This window comes from Musca autumnalis, unplaced genomic scaffold (assembly GCF_047663935.1).
Source record: "Musca autumnalis isolate F117 unplaced genomic scaffold, ASM4766393v1 scaffold_1, whole genome shotgun sequence".
NCBI lineage: Eukaryota > Metazoa > Arthropoda > Insecta > Diptera > Muscidae > Musca > Musca autumnalis.
This window is the reverse complement of record NW_027411644.1, coordinates 313,075,573-313,098,807: the sequence shown is the minus strand read 5'-3', so window position 1 is coordinate 313,098,807 and position 23,235 is coordinate 313,075,573.

The following is a 23,235-nucleotide window of genomic DNA, read 5'->3' as shown; positions in this document are numbered from 1 at the left end:
AAATGCCGTCCCAATGATGCAAGATGGAGTCCCAAAGTAACGAATGCAATCAAATTGTGGATTGCGGAACGCTGATATGCAATTTGGCCCCAAATGTAATAGGGGATTTCTGGAAATTTCATAATTTGTTCTATGTATTACGATCGGATGAAGTGAAAAACGTGGGTTATGAGGTGACAGATGATGGAAAATGCATAACAATTTGCCTGTTCCCGTACTTTATAAAGTGGTAAAAGTCGTAAACCATTTTCATATAAATTTTGTGAAGTGGAACGCAAAATGTGTACAAGTGGTAAAAATTGTAAAAACTTTTTAGTTCTGGAACAGAGCTAATATTTCAAAATAAACATTTGTCTCTTGTTCCAAACCCTGCTCACATATATATCTAACAATACTTTACACTTACCTTTTAACTTACAGCGCTGCCGCATATGCCATATCCTACCTCGAGAATGCTAATCGCCAGAAAATGTATGATTAAGTTGCGTTACCGCAAGAGGGCCCGGCATGTTGAAGCGAGTTCAACAAACATTCCAGGAGATTTGATTAAAATAAATATTTGTTAATTTTCATGTGGTAACATTTTATGCAAAGAGCTCTCTCTCTCATTGTATAAGATGCTACCACTTCAACATTGATTCCGTTTCATTCCTAATTAATTTGAAACAAGTGAACTGGCTGCAAGCAACTGCAGCAAATACTTGGAAACTCACTTGTACCAAAACCTCACAGGCGTCAAGACGTCTGTTTAACAATAAAAACTCTACTGCTACACCAACACCTTAACAAAAGTCTTTTATTTTACTCCGCATACCCGCTACTCTTTACAACTGAGGGAGTTGTCCACCGCTAAACCGCATCATTACAAAAAAGATACAGTCCACTCCAGGCCAACTCACTCTCATTTGTACAAATGTAATATCGGTCCACTTTTGGTCTCAGCATCCATATAAATTTACTATCAGTTTCTCGGTACTTTATAAACCTTCAAAATATTTTCCAACACGAGTTTTAAGTGCGGTTCCAAGGTACCATAATAAATTGAATAGCTAATAGGATTCATAAAACTGATTGCAAGCAGAAACAAACATTTTAGTGGGCATACATATCAGCCTTTTTGTAGCAAATTTACATATGATAATTTTATTTCGGTAAATAAACTGTTTTAGTCCGATTCACCGATGGGTTTTTTAAAATAAAAATTTGAGTGGAAGCTGTAGTCGTCTTATGTACAAAATAGGAAAAAAAGTTGAAGGAAACGAGTTTTTAAGTTAATTTCCAATTAGTGGCTTTACAACACAAATTAGAATACACATCAAAGTTAAGTTCTCTAATGTATGATTTATTAATATATCCACTGTATCTAGCTCAAGCGGATGCCGACATTTTGAAGACAATTTCCGTGGAAACCCGCGTAAATTTAGTTTAACTATGCAGACGATATGGCAATCGCAAGACAAAACACGAAATTTGAAATCTTAGAGAAGGTTTTGGAATCTGAAACAACTTCTGCTGTGGGTTTTATGAAAGTACATACCTAATCGACAAAAAACGTATTTTGGTTTTGTGTTGTTAGATCGGGTTTAGAGTTTATGGCCTCATCTAAATGTGAGTAAATATTGACTTTTTAGAGCAAATCGAGGTAATATCTCTGAAACCAATTCGAAATTTGTTTAAACCTCGGAAGCAAACTTGTAGATATGAGCATGAAGCAAATATCTAACAAGTGAGAAAAGGCCGACTATGTGATACCCTACACCACTACCTCTGTGCATAATCTTTTCACTCGAAAACATTTCTTTTAGGGAAATACGAAAGTTTTCACCTATCTGGCCTTTATACCAAATGACTTAAGGGGAACTGAACCAAAATAATTAATATTTAATTTTATATTTGACTACTATCGACATCACCAACATCAATATGCTCATATCTCTGTGAGAAAATTTCGTGATGATCCGATCAAAATTCCAACCTGTAGTGTGATTGCAGAAAAAGTTGAAAAAAGGGATGTATTACCGACTATTGCGATATCTCTATTATTTGACCACCTACGCCAATCTACTTTGCATCATTGTAAAGATGGGATTTTCTACTTTCTTAGTCAGGCTTTGCTTTTAGATGGTCCCCAACCAAAGGTGTTGCGATATCTTCGTTTATTTCACCACACAACCTACGTTACATCGTTGTAAAGGTGATATTTTCTACTTTCCTTGCCAGGTTTTGCTTTTTATATACCCCTTATAGACGCTGAGATATTTGCTTTGGAATAAAATGTTGACTTTTTCTCCAAATAATTTTTTTGCTCATTCCGACCCCTAAATATTATCCGACCATCACCAACATCAACAGGTTTCTTCCTCCGTGAGACCTCCATTAACCCTCGAAATTTCGTGACGATCCGATCCAAATTGCGAAATGTAGCGTGATTTCCAAAAATATGGAAAAATGGGAATGTATTACCGACTATTGCGATATCTAACGGGGTCACCTGCGCCGACCTAGTTTGCATCATTGTAAAGATGGGATCTTCTAATTTATAGTCAGGCTTTGCTTTTGGAAAGTCTCCAACCAAAGGTGTGATATTCGTCATTATAATTAAAATCGCAAAAATGAAAAGTTGGGTTTTATTTGCGACTATTGTGATATCTTCGTTGTTTGATCACCTACGAGAACCTGCTTAACATCATTAAAAAGGTGATATTTTCTACTTTCATTGTCAGGTTTTGCTTTTGGTATACCCCATACAAAAGCTGAGATATTTGCTTTGGAAAAAACGTTGTATATTTATCCAAATAAAATTTTTGCCCATTCCGACCCCTAAATATTATCCGACCATCACCGAAATCAATAGGCTTCTTCCCCTCCGGGACCCCCATCAACATCCAAAATTTCGTGACGATCCGAACAAAATTGCGACCTGTAGCGTGTTTTCCAAAAAAATGTATAAATAGGATGTATTACCGACTATCTCCGTTATTTGAACTTGAACAAAAATCATTAAAAATTTAAATGTTGTGTAGCGTTACTTAAAGCTACCTTAAGGTGTAGTTTGTTGATTTTATATGAATTATTGCTACAAAGTATGTAAATAAATTTAATAGAGAGAAAGTTAACAATATTTCAGATACAATGTTGGTACTTGCTACCAAATGAAAATGAACCATATCAGACCACGGTATAGTCCCCATACAAAAAGTTCCACCCGGTTTTCGGTATTTTGAAATGTTTAACATATATGTTCTCGGCTTGGTACATACAGTATCGGCCAAAACTAAAGCACCCCCTCAGTAAATTTTTTTGTTATGATAATTTGTTTATGAAAACTAAATTATAAATTTATATTTTATTTTTCTTTTCATACCCTACACCACTATGTGGTAAGGGGTATTATGTGTTAGTGCATTTGTATGTAACATACAAAAGGAAGCGAGATAGACCCATAGTTCCTTCTAGGGATATACATAGAATCACTTTCTGAGTCGATTTATGCATGTCCGTCCGTCCGTCCGTTCGCAACATACAGGTCGCATTTGTTGACCGATTTCGCTGAAAATTGGGGAATACCATTTTTTAGCCGTCGGAAGATCAAGTTCGAAGATGGGCTATATCGGTCCAAGTTTTGGTATTGCCCCCATATAACGGTACCTCCCGATTTAAAGTATTTTAAGGATCTTAGCCGCATTTGTTGCCCAAACCACCTGAAATTTTACATTTTAGGTTCCCAATGGCCGCGATGCTAAAAATGCTCCACTAAAAATTGTCAAGATAGGTCCACGGTTCGGTATAGTCCCCATATAACGATACCTCCCGATTTACGGTATTTTGACGTTTTTAGCTACATTTTCAGACTGATTTAGCTATAATTTTACATTTAGGGTTCTTAAGTGTCACTAAACATATATAACAAAACTTGTGGACATAGGTCCACGTTTTGGTATAGCCCCCATATAACGGTACCCCCCGATTTACGGTATTTTGACGGTTTTAGCAACATTTTCAGACCGATTTATCTATAATTTGACATTTAGGGTTCCTAAGTATCAATAAACTTATATAACAAAAGTTGTGGACATATGTCCACGTTTTGGTATAGCCCCCATATAACGTTACCCCCCGATTTACGGTATTTTGACGTTTTTAGCTAAATTTTCAGACCGATTTAGCTATAATTTGACATTTAGGGTTCTTAAGTGTCAATAAACATTTATAACAAAACTCGTGGACATAGGGCCACGTTTTGGTATAGCCCCCATATAACGGTACCCCCGATTTACGGTATTTTGACATTTTAATCACATTTCTAGACCGAATTAGCTATAATATTACCGATTTTCGGTATTTTGAGGATTCTAGCTAAAATTTTTAACCGAATTAGGAGTTATTTGACATTAAAGGCTACCATCAAAAACTGTCAACATAGGCCCATGTTTTATTATAACCCCTATATAACAGTACCTCCCAATTTCTAGCCCACCAAAAATTGTCAATATACATAGTTAGATATAGGCACCATAAAAAAGGGCCTTCCGAATGAAGCATTTTATGTACATTATCTGACATTTTAACGTACCCACTTAGAGTTGGGGACAGGAATGAAAACCAATTATCATTTTAGTTCAGAATATTTTATGGTGGAGGGTATAAAAAGTTCGGCCCGGCCGAACTTAATGCTTTTATACTTGTTATTTATTTATATCTTTATAATTGGAAAATACAAAAATAAGAAATTCAGAATTTAATAAACAAAAGATAAAATTCAAAAAATATTTTAGGTTGCAAATATACGCGGACAAAACTAAAGCACCCCCCATTTGAGGTACAGCAAAAACTATTGAAATCAATATTTCGTTGCTTATCCTCTATTCTGGATGACACAATCAAATCTTTTATGCATAAAGGATTCTAAATTATTAATTATTGCAGGCGAAATAATTGATTTTCGGAAAATTTAGCTTAAATCCTCAAAATACTGAAAATCGGAAGGTACCGTTATATGGAGGGTATACCCAAACGTGGACCCACGTCCACGATTTTTGGTGGATATGTTTTGTGACCACTAAGAACCCTAAGTACCAAATTACAGCTAATTTAGTAGGAACATGTGTGTGTGTGTATATCGCAAAAAATTTAACCACATTCGCTCTTAATAGACATTTTCTAATTCCCACAGAGAATTGTCATTGTATTCGCTATAGCCAGATTTTGAGTATTTCGAAGATCTCAAGCTATTTTTTTTAAGAACATATGCTATAATATGGTTTTTGGTATTCCTTTCGGTTTGCAGAATCTCAATGCAATCCCGATATAACTCCAATCGCGAATATGTCGAATGGAGTTACAAAGGGGATTAATGTCATATAGGTTATAAAAAGTTCGGGTTTTCTTCTTTAAAGTTCATATCCAATTATCACTCTCTAACTTCAGTCTCTTCTTTCAAAAATTTTTAATTGAATAAATCTTCGACATTCAACCATTACTACCATATTATAAACCGTTTAATGGTGTTTGGTATACAGTAATCCGACTTCGAATTTTATTAACTCAGTATCTTTCTCTCTAGAAACTAAATTTATAATATTTATCTAAATAGACTGTGCATTTGGCCGGGACGGTTTGTGTGGAAGGAAAAACACTTTATTGGGCCCTTCGCGTTTCCGATTCCTGGGATTGTACTGAGCAAAAAGTCCACTAGATCATATGTCTAAAGTGAAAATCGAGCCTCCGGCTTCGGCTCGACTTCTAAACGACTTCTTTGAATTAGGTACCTCCAAAAATATGAATAATTCGAATCCTCGAATTCAGATTGGACTTGTATAGAATATTTCCAATTCAGCTATTGTGTCGACAACATAACAAAACACTAAGGCATTGCTACTTTACCAGAATTGAAAAAAAAATCAGAAATTTACATTAAGAAATTAGGAAAGTGTTTATGCACGGAGTCAGTACTGTTTGACTCCATGAATTTTGTTCAGACACCATTCTCTACTTTTGGTATAATGTTACAGAAGAAGAGTTATTAATTTCGTAATTGTTCGACTTTTTGGAATCGGTGATATTAAAAGCTTTGATGGACAGTCTGCTTTTGCTTCAAAATTTACATAGTTTTGATATGTAGCAATAAGGAAATATATCAACTAAGACTCTGCGCACACGGAATAATCACTTGATCCCAAGAACGTTTTTAATTTGTCATGACTTGTAAACGGTTTAAAGCAAATTCATGACTTTTATTTTCTGGAAAACAAGTAAAAAAATACCAGTCGACTTTGCCGACAAAAATATGCCCTCAGCCGGTATGTAAATTCAGATTTTTATCCACGACCGATCGAATTCCGGCTACACAACCAAAATATTTTCCCATCAAATACACATTTAGAGACAGACAAAAATATAAAAACTTTTGGGGTATTAAATTTAATGACTGTGAAGTTTCCAAATAGATGCTTACGTTAATAAATTTGATTTGGATTAAAGGACAAAAGGGTTGCAATTTTGCGGAAAAGGTATCTGAAGGAATGGACCGACATATTCATTTAGGAAGTCGATCTTATTTATTTCAGGAAGCGTGGTTTACTATTATGTCAGGAAGCATGGACATGGACTTGGTCAAAATGTCTAAAGGCTCCTCGAACAGCCCTTAAACTGCAGTTATGTTGAAATCTTGTGAGGGAGGTATCCGAAAATGTTGTTGAAATAATCTAAAAAAATTTGAACCTGATGGATTGAACTGTTTGGACAAAATAAGACGAAATCCAAAATTTTGGCAAAAACGGTTGATTCGTTTGAGAGTTATCATGCCCTCCAGGCGGTTTGGGCTGAATGACCAAACGGATTTCTCCTACTGTTTAACAAAACATCTGTCTTAAATAAGATTTCAACATTTTGAAAAAAATCTAATTAGTTTTCGAGATATACTTTACAAAAACCGATATATGGTACATTTTGTTGAATATACATTTCATTCCATGCAAATCCATTCATAATATACTGAACGAGTAAAAAATTATCAGAAATAGAGAAAAAAGATAATAATTAGTTAAAGTAGCTCAACAAGTTTTACTAGACCAAACCCTGCGTACGTCCCTGGACGGACGGACACACACAGCCAGATCGACTCAGCTCGAGACATTCGTTATACCCTATACCACAATGTGGAAAAGGTTATAAGTTTGTTTTGGTAAAAATTCATGTAACACCGCGAATATTCGAAATTTTGTATGGAGGTCGGGTTCAGATCAGAATAGATCCCTATTCTTATTGGTGATGATCGTGAAATATTTAGCGGGTGAAATGGACCAAAAACATAATATTTATCCAATTTTCTAGCGGCCCTGTAGGTCTCAATAATAGTCCGATCAACGCGTAATTTTTAATAAGGTAAGAGTATATCACAAAGGAGAAGCTTGCAATTTGAGATGGCGATCGGGTAATATTTAGAGGGTTAAATGGACCAAAACTTTTATATCTTAATTCCTGGAAGTGACATTCCGGACAAGTGAGATATACTTGAAAGTGAAACGCTTGACCTTTCAATTGATGCCAATTATGTTGGTGTGCATGATCAGATAACAGAGTTACAGCCTAATATATACCGTTATTTGTTTGTAGTGTAATAATAAACTCGCTAGAAGTCGCAATTATACATCAATAGTCACGAAATTTTGCACCGGGTAAGAGTATAGGTCAAAGAAGATGCCAACAATTTTAAATGATGATCTGATATTCTTTAGCGGGTGAAATGGACCATTACTTTTGTATGAAAAATATAAAAATTTTATTTTTGGTCGATATTTTAATTCCTTGAGGACATATATATTTCGCCACCGTGGTGCAATGGTATGCACACCCGCCTTGCACGCTGAATGTCGCGGGTTCGATTCCCCGGCCAGTCAACTTCAAACATTTTCAACGGTGGCAAAATACCCCTCAGTAATGTGGGCGACATTTCCTGAGTATTTCAGCCATGTAAAACTTCTCTACAAAGTGGTGTCTTAAGACACGCCGTTCGCACTCGGCGATAAACAGTAGGTCCCATATCATTGAGCTAATATGAATCGGGGTGCACTCATTGATATGAGGGAAGTCTCCCTTGTCCCGTATGGGATGTTTGTGGAACCATTATTAAAGTAGCCTACATATGGAAAAAAAACTACTGACCTTTCCTCTGATGTAAATTGCCATAAAGTTTTTGCTAGATATCGGGCCTACTGCCTAATATATAATGGGTTCTGCGTAGAGAACCGCATTTTTATCCCATGCTACATATTGTCTCTCCAAAAGTTTATGTAACACCACGAAATATTCGTCCTAGACCCCTCGACGAGATAAAGCGATTTAGCAATGTGTGTCCGTCCATTAAAAATTCTAAACAAACTTAAGGCCACAATTATGGACCGATTGTAACGAATTTTTTAAGGAGGTTGGGTTCGGGCCAGAATAGAAATGATTAGTTTTTGGTGATGATCGTGAAATGTTCAGGGGATGAAATGGACCAAAAACAAAATTTTAACCAATTTTGTAGCGGCTCTGTAGGTCAAAATAATAACCCGCAAAATTTTAAACAAAGTTTGAGTTTATGATGAAGTAGAAGCGTACAAATCAACGTGAAGATCAGATAATACTTAGCGGATTCAATGGACTGAAACTTTTGTGTGAAATTGGTAAAAATTTCAATAACGTAGCGGTTAAACAACGGAAGTAGTAGTACTACATAAGTGGGTTTCATTACATTTTAGTTTGTGTGAACTAAATTTTCCTTTCCTGCTACAAAAATGTCTTTGTCATGCTAGATAACTTTTTGGTTTTGGTCATAAGTATTATACATTACATCTCTGATATTTGTTAAATAAATTTTCACAATCATTGAAAAGAAGTTCCGTGGAGAGCGATTGTCCAGGGATAGTGGTATAGGGTATCCCATGGTCGGCTCCGTCCGACTATAGACTTTTCTTACTTGTTTTGGTATATATAAAAATTCCTTTATTTTGTATATTTCGCACCCTATCTCCAAAACTTTTACTTTTTTCGCTAACTTTTCTTGAAAGAAATATCCGCTGGAATGTAGTTCACAACTCTTCAGAACATTCCATTCTTGTTAAATGCCTCTAAAACGCTATTTCTAGCATATTTTTATACTCTCAGCATTTATGCTAACCAGGTTATATACACTTTCATACGGGCAAAATGTGTCTCATCGAAATAATGGTTTTAGACCCCAAGGATGTTTGGACGAAATCCGTATTAGACAATTTGAAGTTGTTTTAGCCATATCCGTGTCTGGCTGGCTGCAGCGCACGATAACTCTCAAAATTCTGTATTTTCGCAATTCTTTTTTTGTTAGACAGATAACACAATCAGAATTGTAAGCGGTCAAATTCGGTCTGGTAGTTGCAGAGGAATTCAATGTCAAAGTTAAACTTTTGAATTTTTTTACTATTTTTCATAAAAACATCAGTGCTTTTGTGTTTTTATATCTTCTTATATATTAAAGATGGTCAAACGCCAATAAATAAACTATAAAAATGCCAAAAAAAATTAAAAACATTTTTCGAAAAAAAATTAAATTTTTTTTTTACAAATTTTTCACATAAAAAAATACAAAAAAATTAAATTCTTTAAAAAATTAAAATAAAATGCTCCTTGAGTGTTCATAAAACTTATATAACTCATATGAAAACTCATATACTCCAAAAAGTTTTAATTTGTGTAAAAAAGCTGTAATTCATATGGGAATTGGTATGGAAAATAAATTTTTACCCATGTAATTTCAATAAATTTAAAAAAGTGTTAAACGGACGGAACGGGACGGGAACAATATGGGCTGAAAGAGGAGACTCTCGGGCACATTTCTGTGGAAACAAAACTTTGTTCCATGTTGTTCCACAAAAGTTCTAGTCCACTAAATTTGGAATTTCATAAAATTTAGTACCTGAGGAAAAATTAAATAGCTCAAGTTGTGTAAGCGCCACGGTAATTTGTTTAATTTATTTTTAAAGGCCATAATCCTACCTACCTAACAAAAAAAACAGCGAACGCAATATATGTTATAGTTTCCGAGAAATAGCTATTTCTTTCTCCAGAGGTTTTAAAAAATTACGTATTTCTCAAACATGGGAAAAATGTTCGTTTTTAGGGGCACCCCACGCCCGCACCTTCCAATATTTTGACCTAATTTTTTGGTTTCCTTAGTTTCAATATGTTTACTATAGATTCCCATGTAGAAATAAAATATCTGTTACAAAACAAAATTTTGATTTTTGGCCAGGAAAATCGTTTCTTGAACCATTGTGCGACGGTACAAGTTTCACCAGGGACCAGTCCATATTTCCTGAGAAAATAGCCTGAACGTTGCAAAAAAACCCCTATGACACCATGTGCAGTGTTTGGAGCGAGAGATAACTCTCGAACGGATCTGCCGATTCGATCCAAAATTTTTTCTTCGTTATATTTTGTCCAAGCTTAGTTAAAGTTCGAAGATAAGCCATAACGGTCCACTCCTTCAAGTACCTCCTCCACAAAAGTCCGAAAATATTCGGAAAAATTGTGCTCACGATAACTCTTGAAGGAAGTGACCGAATTGGTCCATACTTTGCACATCGCGAAAATTCTAGATGAGGTTCCAATATGGCTCCACTCCTTCGGGTACCCCCGAACAAAATTTTGGAGAAGTTCACTTTAATACCTGCTTTCGAATCACTTTGATTATTGTTGAAGCAACATGTATTCACAGCTTCAATTACGACGGTGAAGGTTTTTCAGGGGCAAGTCCATACTTCTTGAGAAAACGACCCGTATGTTGTAAAAAAATCTCTATGGCACCTTTTGCAATGCTGAAGAGCAAATTTAGTTTCAGTTTGAAGATGGGCAATACCGGTTCACAACTTCCGGTACGTCCTCCCAATATTTAAAAAAATGTCCCTCAAATTGTATGCACGACATCTCTTGAACGGGGCAACCAATTTTGTCCAAACTTTGGATCTCCTAATATTTTATCGAAATTTAGTTGAATTTCTAAAATGGCCCATATACATAGGTGCCTCCCCCACAAAAATTAAACATTTGTGTCTAAGTGAAGTTTAGGGTCTGTTCGAAGACCCTTTGGAAATGTATACCGATGCTGTTCGTTGTGGTCCTGTTTAAAGCGATATTATGTTTTCCGTGGAAAAGTCCCTGCTTCCTGGCATACTGGTCCAAAAGTTATACGATGACACACTGAAATGACTAGTGGGCTCGATATCTATCGAAAAGATGTGATTCCCAAAATAAGATCCACTTCCATAATAGATCAAGTCGGTACTTTCCTTTATGTACCTCCTCCACATTTTTTCGGCAAGTTCAAATGTCCAAAAAGGGCCAGAAAATTCTGAAAAGACCCTAAATACATTCGATCTGTCAGTAGATGAAAGTTTAAATTCACATATGCTGCTGAGGGTGTATCTCTGTCGGCAAAGCCGACTGATACCTTTTTATTTGTTCAGAGGAAATTTGGTAAATATGTGAGCAATGAATTGAAATTCCAAATATGAAAATAAACAGCCTGTGTGAACATTGTTTGAAATACGTCTTGTATAAGGTATGCTATGAAAATTCAGCATAAACAATATGAAATAAATATATTCGATTTTCAGAATGTTCGGAAGAAATGCTAAGCATATTGTTTGGAAAATTTTTGCGAAAGACTACTTGGTACAACTCCCAATACACTGAAAGAAAAAGCTTCATAATATAAACGAAATCGTACGTTCCATCAATGAAATTTGTCATTGATTTTGAACCAACGTAGAGCTTCATTGAATAAACGAAAAATGTTTCATTGAGTTTCATTGAAGTAAAATTAACGAATTTGTTCATTAATGCAATGAAACTCCTTCACTGATGCAATGTAACCTCTTCATTAATGCAATGAAACTTCTTCATTGATGCAATAAAACCTCATCATTAATGCAATGAAACTTCTTCATTGATGCAATGAAAAATCTTCATTAATGCAATGAAACTTCTTCATTAATGCAATGCAACTTCTTCATTGATGCAATGAAACATCTTCATTGATGCAATGAAAACTTTCCATTAATGCAATGATATTTCTTCATTAATATAATGAAATATTTTCATTAGTGTAATGAAATATTTTCATTAGTGTAATGAAATACTTTCATTGATGTAAAGAAATACTTTCATTAATGCAATGAAATCAATAGTACATTTCATTGATGTAACATAAAATGTCATTTATGTCATTTCATACTCACGCAATGAATAAAAATGCTAAATATGTTTAATTCAGTTTATTACAATTAGTTTTGACCATGGATACAAGACGTCATTTTTAATTCCTTAGGTATTAACTACATACATCAATGAAACAATTGATCGTTGTCATCTGTAAATAAAATTGAAAGAATAAACAATATGCTAACTAATTAACTTGTTTTCTACACAATGAATTACCTCCATATTTTGCCGCTGAGTCATCCCATGTGTACGTCCATGATGTTGGGATACAACATACAAAATTCACATAAAACAACTGTACACATAAAAACTACATGAAAGAGTTTTAGTTTAATATTTTTATTTTGTTTTCACATTAACCACTTCATACCTACTTTCAACGAAGCTTATGATCCCAATAGGCGTTGTGTCACCAGTAAGTAAAATTGAGAATCATAAAAAAAATTTTAGTAATTTATTTGTCTTTTGTCGCTGGACACCTAGCTCTTGGCATTTTCTCCGTCATTCCACACTTCTTTAGATTTTCTATTGCTTACATCTTTTACACAAAAAAATTAAATAAATGAAAATTCACCTAAATAAACAAATGAATACATAAAACTTAACAGAAATAGTTTACCCAATAATTACATACTTACTTTTCTAAGTTAAAAACACGAATCGTAAAATTTGTTTCATCCGCACTTGGCGGAGTTATAATGTCAACTAAAAAAATGTTGTTGAAAATTTGCTGATCAACTTAAGCCAGCGCTTATTGTTTTGTTTTGCCTAATCGTGTTTTCTGCTTGTTAAACGCACACACGCACATTCACACCGCACAGCTGCAATTTACTTCATAACAACAATGAAATACATAACAACCCTGCAAACATTTTTTCAAATTTTTAATCGCTTAAAGATCTGTGGTTTTCCTACATAACGACATAAGTCGAGTTATGTAAATTTTGAGTTATTGGCACCACGTAGTTGTACTTTCTGAGAGCTTTCCATATCACTACTCCGAATTTGAAAAAATGTACCGTTTCTGATATATTTTTTTGGCAAAACTACGTAAGTGGGCCTTTTTACAAAATAATTGTCATAATAAACTTATTATATCGACATTGGCTGCAGTACATCGCAAACATATTCATAAAAAAGAACACAAGGTGACTTAGGTAGTTTTGCATGTAATAATAATTAAAATATTTGTTGATTCTCTTTCAAGAGAAAACCACGTAAAACTGAATGTGTTCTTTTGCATGCCCTTTTATCTTCATTTTCTGTTTTTATGTTGTTTACTCTCAAACATAAGACCCGTTACGTAGATTTAATGAAAACAGAGATGCAAGCCTCACAGCAAGAAAGGCTGGTCATTCATTTACCTGTTAAAGTAGTAAAATCACATATAACACTGTAATGAATTACAATCCAGAGCAGAAAAATAATGAAGAAATTTCTATTTCGCCTGAAAAAAGAAAGATTTGATGGATTTACTGCCACTTATCCGATGTATTCCATGATTTCTATAAAAGTCTTAAAGTATCACCAAACGCTAAAAGCCGATAATTAATAACCTTTAATAACGTTCCATTTCTAAAATATGAAAATTTTTTTGGTTTTATTTTAGTTTTTTTCCGTCACTTTGAAATAAATTTTTTTAATTCAAATTTTTAACAAATGTGTTTTATTTGTATTAAGATTGGGTAATAATTTGTAAAACAATATTCACAGAAAAACAACACAATTGTACATGTGTTCTCCATTTTCCTCCGCTCTTTTTCATAGAATACAACATAAGTATAAATATGTCATTTTGTGAAAAAAATAAGACGCACAAGCAAAGATATGTTTTTAAAAAAATTTAATAAAAAATACATTTATAAAAAAAATTTAAATTTTTTTATTCATAACGATTGTTTTTGGCATGCTCTATCCGTATGTAAGAAAAAACCAAAACAAAATCATCGGCATGTAGAAAATATTACAAAAAAATTTTGTTTTCGCTCTCCTGAAAATTTTGATTTTTAGACTTATGTCGTTATGTAGGAAAACCACAGAGATAATCTGCGATTCGCGGGGAAGATCAATTTAATCGCGGAAGAGCGCGCCTAATGATAACCTGCGAATCGCCGACATAAAGTAACTGTGTCCGGGAAGCGAATCGCGAGGAAGAATCGCAGATTAATCATCTGGAAGATCTTCAGAAGATCAACATGTAAAGAAAAATTAAAAAAAGAATAGAACAATTGTTTTTTTGTTTCTTTTATTTGTTGTTTAGTTTTCTGCTTTTCTTTTCTTTTCTGCTTTGTTATGATTTTTAATTATTCCTTTATGTTGTGGTTATTTGTTATAGGCACTGTGTACTCAGTCAATATGTTGTCTTTTGGTTAAACTTTGCAAAACCTGGACATGTGTGGTTTGTCAATACTCATAATATTATTCGTGCCATTTATATCAAAGTTCTGAAGAAAGTGTATATGAGAATTATATGCAACATAATCAAAAATTTTAGTAACAATCATATGTTGCTCTTCCAGAAGAGTCTTCTGTGATTCCCAACGGCGATCATTTGAAAAATGTCAGAAAAAAATGTAAACAATCACCCAATGATCGCCGTGGTGAATCACAGAAGATTAATCTAAGCGAACAATCTTCCAAAAATTGAAAAAATGTTGGCAGGGAAGGAACAACAGAGAATAACATACCGAGAGAAAAAGCCTTGTTACACAAGTAGAAAAAACGAGACAAACATTTTATTGAGAATGAATATGTATGTATGTATATCAAAGCCAATCGTAGTAAAGCAAGTAAGGTATTTTTGTACAGTTACGCTGTTTGTGACGCTTCTGCAAATATTCGAGCATACATATGTATGGTTGGTGTATGTGATTCTATACACACATATGTATGTACGTGAAAGATTTATAAATGTGTTCTGTTTATGATTGTGGAAAATTTAAAACATTTGTTTAATAAAGAAAAATAATTAGAAGAAAAATAATAATATAAGGGTCATAATATAGATAAGATTTCATTATAACAGACCCTTTTTCATTCCCCAAAATAGTATTGGGGACTTCAGAAATGTTTCTTTTATTTAATGAATCTATTTCATTCATTTAATGAAACTATATCATTATGTTTTGGAGCCAACTAAAAACATCAAATATATCAAATTTTCCACCATTTTCTTAAAAGATGTTTGAATACTAGGTTTTTTAAGCACATACTATTTAGCATAGTTTCAATACTCACATATTTTTTTTTTAAATTTAAAGAAATAAAAAGTTTCATTACATCAATGAAATCCGTTTCATTTATTCAATGAAACCAAAAATCATTAAATTTTAGTTAACGTAAGGTTTCATAGCATTAACTAAACATTTCATTGTATTAAGGTAACATTTCATAGCATCAATGAAAAATAATCAATGAAACCCGTTCATTGATACAATGAAGCATATTTCTTTCAGTGTAGTTTGGCTGCTACTGACCACAATTCCAGAAATTATGTAAACTTCGATATATTTTATGGAGTTTGATGCGCTAGATGCAGTTTTTCTAGTTCTTCTGTTTGACACGTAAGTTCTTCTACTGTAGGGCTATAATATTGCTAAAGACCGCGAAGTAAAAATATTTTTAGTTTCTGAGATAAAGCCCCCATAATTGGAAAAAATTGTAGATTTAGCCAGGTTTAGATAAGGCTAGAAAATCCAAACCCCATCTAACAACACGAAACCCAATTAGGGGTTTTGTAGCCTCAGTATGTACTTTTAAAAAATGTGAAATATATAGGAACAATTTTATTAAGAAACCGGCGGAAAAATGTAAGGTCCATCTGCCAGCTGCCTTCGTACATCTGCTCTTGTCTATCCAACCGCTGAATGTGGTACCCCGATCTATATATCTAATCTCCACGTAATACCAACCGATGTGCAATTGAACACCACCATGGTGTACAGCTGAATATGGCTCTTCGATTTGTCCGCCTAATTAGATTAGTATAAATAGGATGTAAGTAAGTGGAAAGAGAATCCGCTTACTAACACTTGCTCCACCATAGTGCGGAGGGTTCATTACGTTTGTTATTATCCTGAAGCATCATATACTTAAACAATTTTCAATAAATTTCAGCTTAGCTAAATTTAGCAAATTTATAAGTGTTTTTGGTGGCTTCAGATTTATATTTATCAACAACCGTTCCCAGTATCGATCAATACTATGTCATGGCAAATTGCATACTTACCAGATTATACACGTAGCATTTCAAAGTGCACTTAAATAGGATGGAATTATTGTACATTGGGTTTTTGGTTTATTATTTAACGGATGCACGCTCAAGCTCACAAACAGATACATGTACATGTGTATGTATGCACATGAACAAGTCAAACACCCAGACACACTTTTTGAAAAATTCCCACATAAATGTGTTACTTGTCAACACTAATGCTTTACTTAACGCAAAAAAAGTTTGTTGTCAATTCATCATTTTGCGAAAAACGATGTCTTTGTACTTTGACAATAGCTGGTACAGTGGGCGAGTTGATTTAAAATTATTTTATATTTATAACAGAAACAGTTTTTCAACAATAAATCGACATGAGTATTACCCACAGACTCGTTTGTGTTACAAGACGTCATAAGGGATCTTATCAACGAGATAAAGCGTAGCATATTTACGCTGCATTCTTTAAATATTATATAATTGTTCCACAAACATCGCAAACGGGACAAGGGAGACTTCTCTCATATCAATGAGTGTACCCCGATTCATATTAGCTCAATGATATGGGACCTACTGTTTATCGCCGAGTCCGAACGGTGTGTCTTAAGACACCACTTTGTAGAGAAGTTTTACATGGCTGAAATACTCAGGAAATGTCGCTATATTACTGAGGGGTATTTTGCCACCGTTGAAAATTTTGATGTTGATTGGCCGGGGAATCGAACCCACGACCTTTAGCGTGCAAGGCGGGTGTGCATACCATTGCACCACGGCATTAAATATTAAAATTATCAAATTTCAAGTAAGAACGGAGTTAAGTTCGGCCGTGCCGAACTTTTTATAACTTCCACCACCAAATAGCAAATTTGAGCCATTTCGGGGGCTACCTCCAAAATACCGAAATTCGGAAGGTACCGTTCTATGGGGACTATGCAAAGACGTGGACCTATACCGACAAATTCAGGTGGAAAGTTGTATACCCCGAACGAAGACCACAACAATCAAAATACCGAAAATCGGGAGGTGCCGTTCTATGGGGACTCTATGAAGACGTTGACGTATTTCAAGTGGAAAGTTTTATACCCACAGCGAAGAATTAGTACCAAATTCCAGCCATTTCGTTGGTAAAACCTTTAAAATACCTAAAATCGGGTGGTACCGTTATATGGGCACTATGCAAAGACGTGGACCTATACCGAAAAATTCAGGTGGAAAGTTTTATACCCCGAACGAAGACCACAACAATCAAAATACCGAAAAATCGGGAGATACCGTTCTATGGGGACCAATTCCAGCCATTTCATTGGTATATTGAGGCTAATACCTTGAAAATACCTAAAATCGCGTGGTACCGTTATATGGGGACTATATGAAGACGTTGACCTATGCCGACAAATTTCAGGTGGAAAGTTTTATACCCCGAACGAAGACTAAATGCCAAATTACAAGCATTTCATTGGTATATTGATTCTAAAACCTTGATAATACCGAATATCGGGAGGTGCCGTTCTATGGGGGCTATATGAAGACATCGACCTATACCGACACATTTTAAGTGTAAAGTTTTTTGACTCCTTTACCAGGAACGGTTTCCTTGTTACCCACTGTGCATTTGATATCCATTGAATCAGTGTTTATCAAGACACAATGGTGAATACATACATATGCATGTATATGCGCTTGTATTGTACATACATATTTAAATCTGTGGTGTCTGGTTTTGATGTGGCATAACAATTTAGTACACATACACTCACGAACACACATCTATGCACATTGTAAGGATTTACATGTCAATTATGCATGCAAAAAACGAGAGAGAGGAAAAACTCCATCAAATACCAATTGCAAAATCATGTAGACTGCATAAGTTAGCCTACTTTAGGGGTGGTATGATAATATGGTGTGAATTATTTGTTTTGTATCTGCTACTGCCTCTGATTCCAGACGGGGTATTGACGAGTGCAAAGTGTTTGTTGCAGATTTTCAAAACCAAAAACATCAGCACAAAATCATTTAACTTTTTAACAACAATGACAGGGAGGCAGAAGCAGCAACAGCAGCATCATAATCACCATCAACATTGTCCAACCATAACCGTCGTCAGCCCGACAACCAGCCAGCCAGCCAACCAACCAACAAAGCGATCAAACAACAAAAGCCACAGCTCTGTAGCTGAGGAATTAAATCTTTGCGGCAACAGAAAAATAAATTTGTTAAACGAAAATGACAAAATCACGCATTACTGATTAAATTTTAAACATTATTTGCATATGTATGTGTGTGTATGTGAGTCTGTTTGCCAGGCCGATCCATAGATGTGTCCTTCATGCATACCGTTTAAGATATATTCAAAATGATTGAATAGACCATAAAGGTAAAAGGCTGATGAAGACTTTTTTCATTTACAAATTAACATGTAAAATATTGACAAACAAATCACAATGATTGTTGGGGTGAATTCAAATACGACAGCGAAAAAAAAACCTAAAAAAAAATAACATACAAATGCGCGGCACGTGATTGTTGTCATCCGCAAAAATTTGCCAATAAATACACACATGCATAAATAGCGCTTTCTATTGTCTTTGTTTTCAATTGTGCAAATAATATATTCTCACGATCAAACATTTTTGTATACATTAAGAAAGGGTCGGATAATATCAAAGGGATGACAAGATACCTGCTTGGCTACTACACCTTTTTCAGATGTAATTCGAAACATTCCAGTTGTAATTCGATTATTATATTGGTAATTCGAAACAATTTAACTGTTATTCGAGAATTCCATTTGTAATTCGAATTATTCCATTTGTAATTTGAATTATTCTATTTGTAATTAGAATTATTTGATTTGTAATTAGAATTACACTGTGCAACATTTTTAAGGTGATCTTGTGCAAACAATTCGAACTGAGGATTTTTGAAAGTACAGACACAAATGACAAGAAACCCTAGTTGGGTTTTGTTGTGTCAGATCCAGCTCGGATTTTATGGCCCCATCTAAACATGGTTAAATATTGAGTTTTTAAAGAAATTCGGGGCTATATCTCTGAAATCAATGCGAATTTTCTTCTGAGCTCTGAAGCAAATTTGTAGATAAGGACAAGAATAAAATATTTGGAGAAATATTGAACTCGAAAAACTACATTTATTGCCTCAAATTTCAAAATATATGCAAAAATTCCACAATTTGTATACTTTTCGCACCGTATCTCCAAAACTGTTTATTTTTTCTGAATATTTTCTTTTGGAAAAATATTCACTGGAATATAATACACAACTCTTCAGAACATGTCATTATTGTAAAATTCCTCTATGCCCTTGTTTACAGTACATTTTTCAACGACGATTTAATAAAAATATCAATAACGTAGTGAAATTCGAAATGCGAGAATAAACGGTGTGTGAACTATGTTTGAAATACGTGTTGTAAAAGATATGATGCAAAATACCGCTGAAACAGCATGAAGTAAGCAGTTTAGAGTTTCAGAATGTTCTAAGGAATTGTTGAGAACTTTATTTGGAAGATTTTTGCAAAAGGTTACTTGGTTCAACTCCCAATAGTTTAGCCGATACTGACCAAAATTTCAGCAATTATGTAACATTTTCTATATTTTATAGATTTTGATGCCCTAGATGGAGTTTTTCTTATGTGGTTTTTTCAAAAGATAAGACAACAAGGCCAAATTCCTATTCGTTTCTGAGATAAAGGCCTGATAAATGCAAAAAAGTGTAGATTTAGCCTGGTTTAGATGAGGCCATAAATCCGAACTAGATCTGACAGGACAAAACCCTACTAGGGTTTTTGTAGTCTAAATATGTACTTTCAAAAAAATGCATACTAGAAGTTGTTTGCATTTTCAGTGTTGCATAGTGTTATTCTATTTGTAATTAGAATTATTTGATTTGTAATTATTCTAATTGTAATTCGTATTATTTTATTTTAAATTCGTATTATTTTATTTTAATTCGAATAATTCCATTTGATATTTGAAACAAAAAATTTCGAATTACAAATGAAATGTTTCGAATTGCAAATAGAATAATTGAATTACAAATAAAACAATTGGAATTGCAAATAAAATAATTCGAATTACAAATGGTATAATTTGATTTACAAATAGAATAATTCGAATTGAAAATAAAATAATTCGAATTACAAATGGTATAATTTGATTTACAAATAGAATAATTCGAATTGAAAATAAAATGATTCGAATTAAAAATGAAATAATTCGACTAACAAATGGATAAATTCGAATTACAATTGAAATGTTTCGAATTACAAATGGAATTCTCTAATTACAAATAAAATGTTACGAATTACATAGGAATTCCCGAATTACAACTAAAATGATTTGAATTACATCCGAAAGTTAAACTAAATTTGGATAAAATATTAGGAGATCCAAAATGTGGACAGAATTGTTTGCCCCGTTCAAGAGATATCGTGCATACAATTTGGGGGACATTTTTTAAATATTGGGGGGAAGTGCCGGAAGTTGTGGACCGGTATTGTCCATCTTCAAACCGAAACTAAGTTTGCTCTTCTGCACTACAAATGGTGCCATAGCACAGTGTATCCACCCATTGCCCAAAAATAAAAAAAATGAATGTCAAAATTTTGGTACAACATCTGACAACTATGACAGCTATGACATGGACCTTTTTAAAAATGTAACGCGATTTTCTTAAGAATAGCTTCAAAAGTCGGAACATTTGACTAATATTTTTTGTTGTGAGTGCAATCTATATTTAAGTGCTAGTAAACATATTCAAAATATCGCGAAACTAATGCGTAGAGCAAAATATTATAGTGGATTTTGAAGAGGGAGGTAATAGCTTAGTTTCATTAAAAAATAGTGTTTTAGCGTGTTGTGGAATTATAGTTAGCTGCATATTTTCTTAGTGTATTTTGGAATGCCAATTCGATCATATTCTTAAATATGACCTAAGGCTTTAGTCATGATGCCCACCAGTGCCCACCTCGGGAATATTTTTCCAAAGTTGTCCATGGGTCTAAGATTATTCAGTATTAAAATCAGCTGCCATCTAGTGCCAGACTATGAATGGTGAGCCGCTGACTAAAGCTGCCCTAGAATAGGGTTTCTATGGATATATTAGCGTATAATCAGTCAGTTATCTGACCACGTACATTAACATAATTGGTATCAGTGGCAAGATGAAGAAATCTTCTTCCAGATTTGTCTTACGTTGGCGGTACGTGCCCTCCAGGAAGAACGCTGTAAAATCTATATTAAAAATTTTACCAACTTTCAGACAAAAATATTGATTTTTTTAATCCGCTAAATTGGTTGGATTTTATGTTGTTTTGGAGATCGTTTTGTTTCCCGAAGCCTATTTTTGCATCATAAGATAATCGGGACCTTTGTTCATGTCATTTTGTATTAACAGCTTAAAACAATTCTTACCGTATGCCCCCTCCAGGGGGGTAAGGGGGGAGGTGTTACGTCCGTGGTTTTTTAAAACACTCTTCGCAGCAGCACAAAGCTGTAACCACACGGGAAATATTTTTGGCCACTTTCTCCATACAAGTGGATCCACTGTGCATAGGGTTTTTTTACAACATTCGGGTTGTTTTCTCAAGAAGTATAAACTTGCCCCTGAAAAAGCTTTCACCGTCGTAATTGAAGCAGTGAATGCAAGTTGCTTCAACAAAAATCAACGTGATTTCAAAGCAGGTCTTAAAGTGAACTTTTCTAAAATTTTGTTCGGAAGTACCCAAAAAGTGGACCGATTGAGTTCATATTGGAACCTCATCTAGAAATTTTGCGATGTGCAAAGTGTGGACCAATTCGGTCACTCCCTTCAAGAGTTATCGTGCGCACAATTTTTCCGAACATTTTCGAACTTTTGTGGATGAGGCACCTGAAGAAGTGGATCGATATGGCTTATCTTCGAACTTTAACTAAGCTTGGACAACATATTACGAAGGTCAAATTTTGGAACGAATCGGCGGTTTTTGAATCTTTCAGGTTATTTTGTAAGGAAGTATGTACTTGCCCCTGATGAAACTTGTACTGTCGTATGGAGGGCAGTGAATACAAGTTGGTACAACAAAAATCAAAGCGATTCGAGAACATGACCCAAGCTGAACTTTTCAAAAATTGTGTGTTGAAGGTACCCGAAGAAGTGGACCGATTGGGTCCATATGGGAACCTCATCTAAGCCTGATAGAAATTTCGCGATGTGCGAAGTATGGACCAAATCGGTCACTCCCTTCAAGAGTTATCGCGCGCACTATTTTTCCGAAGATTTTCGAACTTCTGTGGAGGAGGTACATGAAGGAGTGGACCGACATGGTTTATCTTCGAACTTTAACAAAGAATGGACAAAATATTATGAAGGTCAAATTTTGGAACGAATCGGCGCTCCAACCACTGAACACTGTGTCATAGGTTTTTTATTAAATTTTCAGGCTATTTGCTCAGGAAGTATGGACTTGCCCCTTATGAAATTTGTGCCGTCGTATGGGGGGCAGTGAACACAAGTTGCAGCAACAAAAATCAAAGCGATTCGAGAGCTGGTCCTAAGCTGAACTTTTCGGATTTTTTTGTGGGAGGTACCCGAAGGTGTGGACCGATTGAGTCCATATTGGAACCTCATCTAAGTCTCATAAAAAATTCGCGATGTGCAAAGTGTGGACCCAATCGGTAACTTTCTTCAAAAGTTATCGTGCGCACAAATTTTCCGAACTTTTGTGGTGGAGGTACCGGAAGGAGTGGACCTTCTTCGAACTTAAACTAAGTTTGGACAAAATA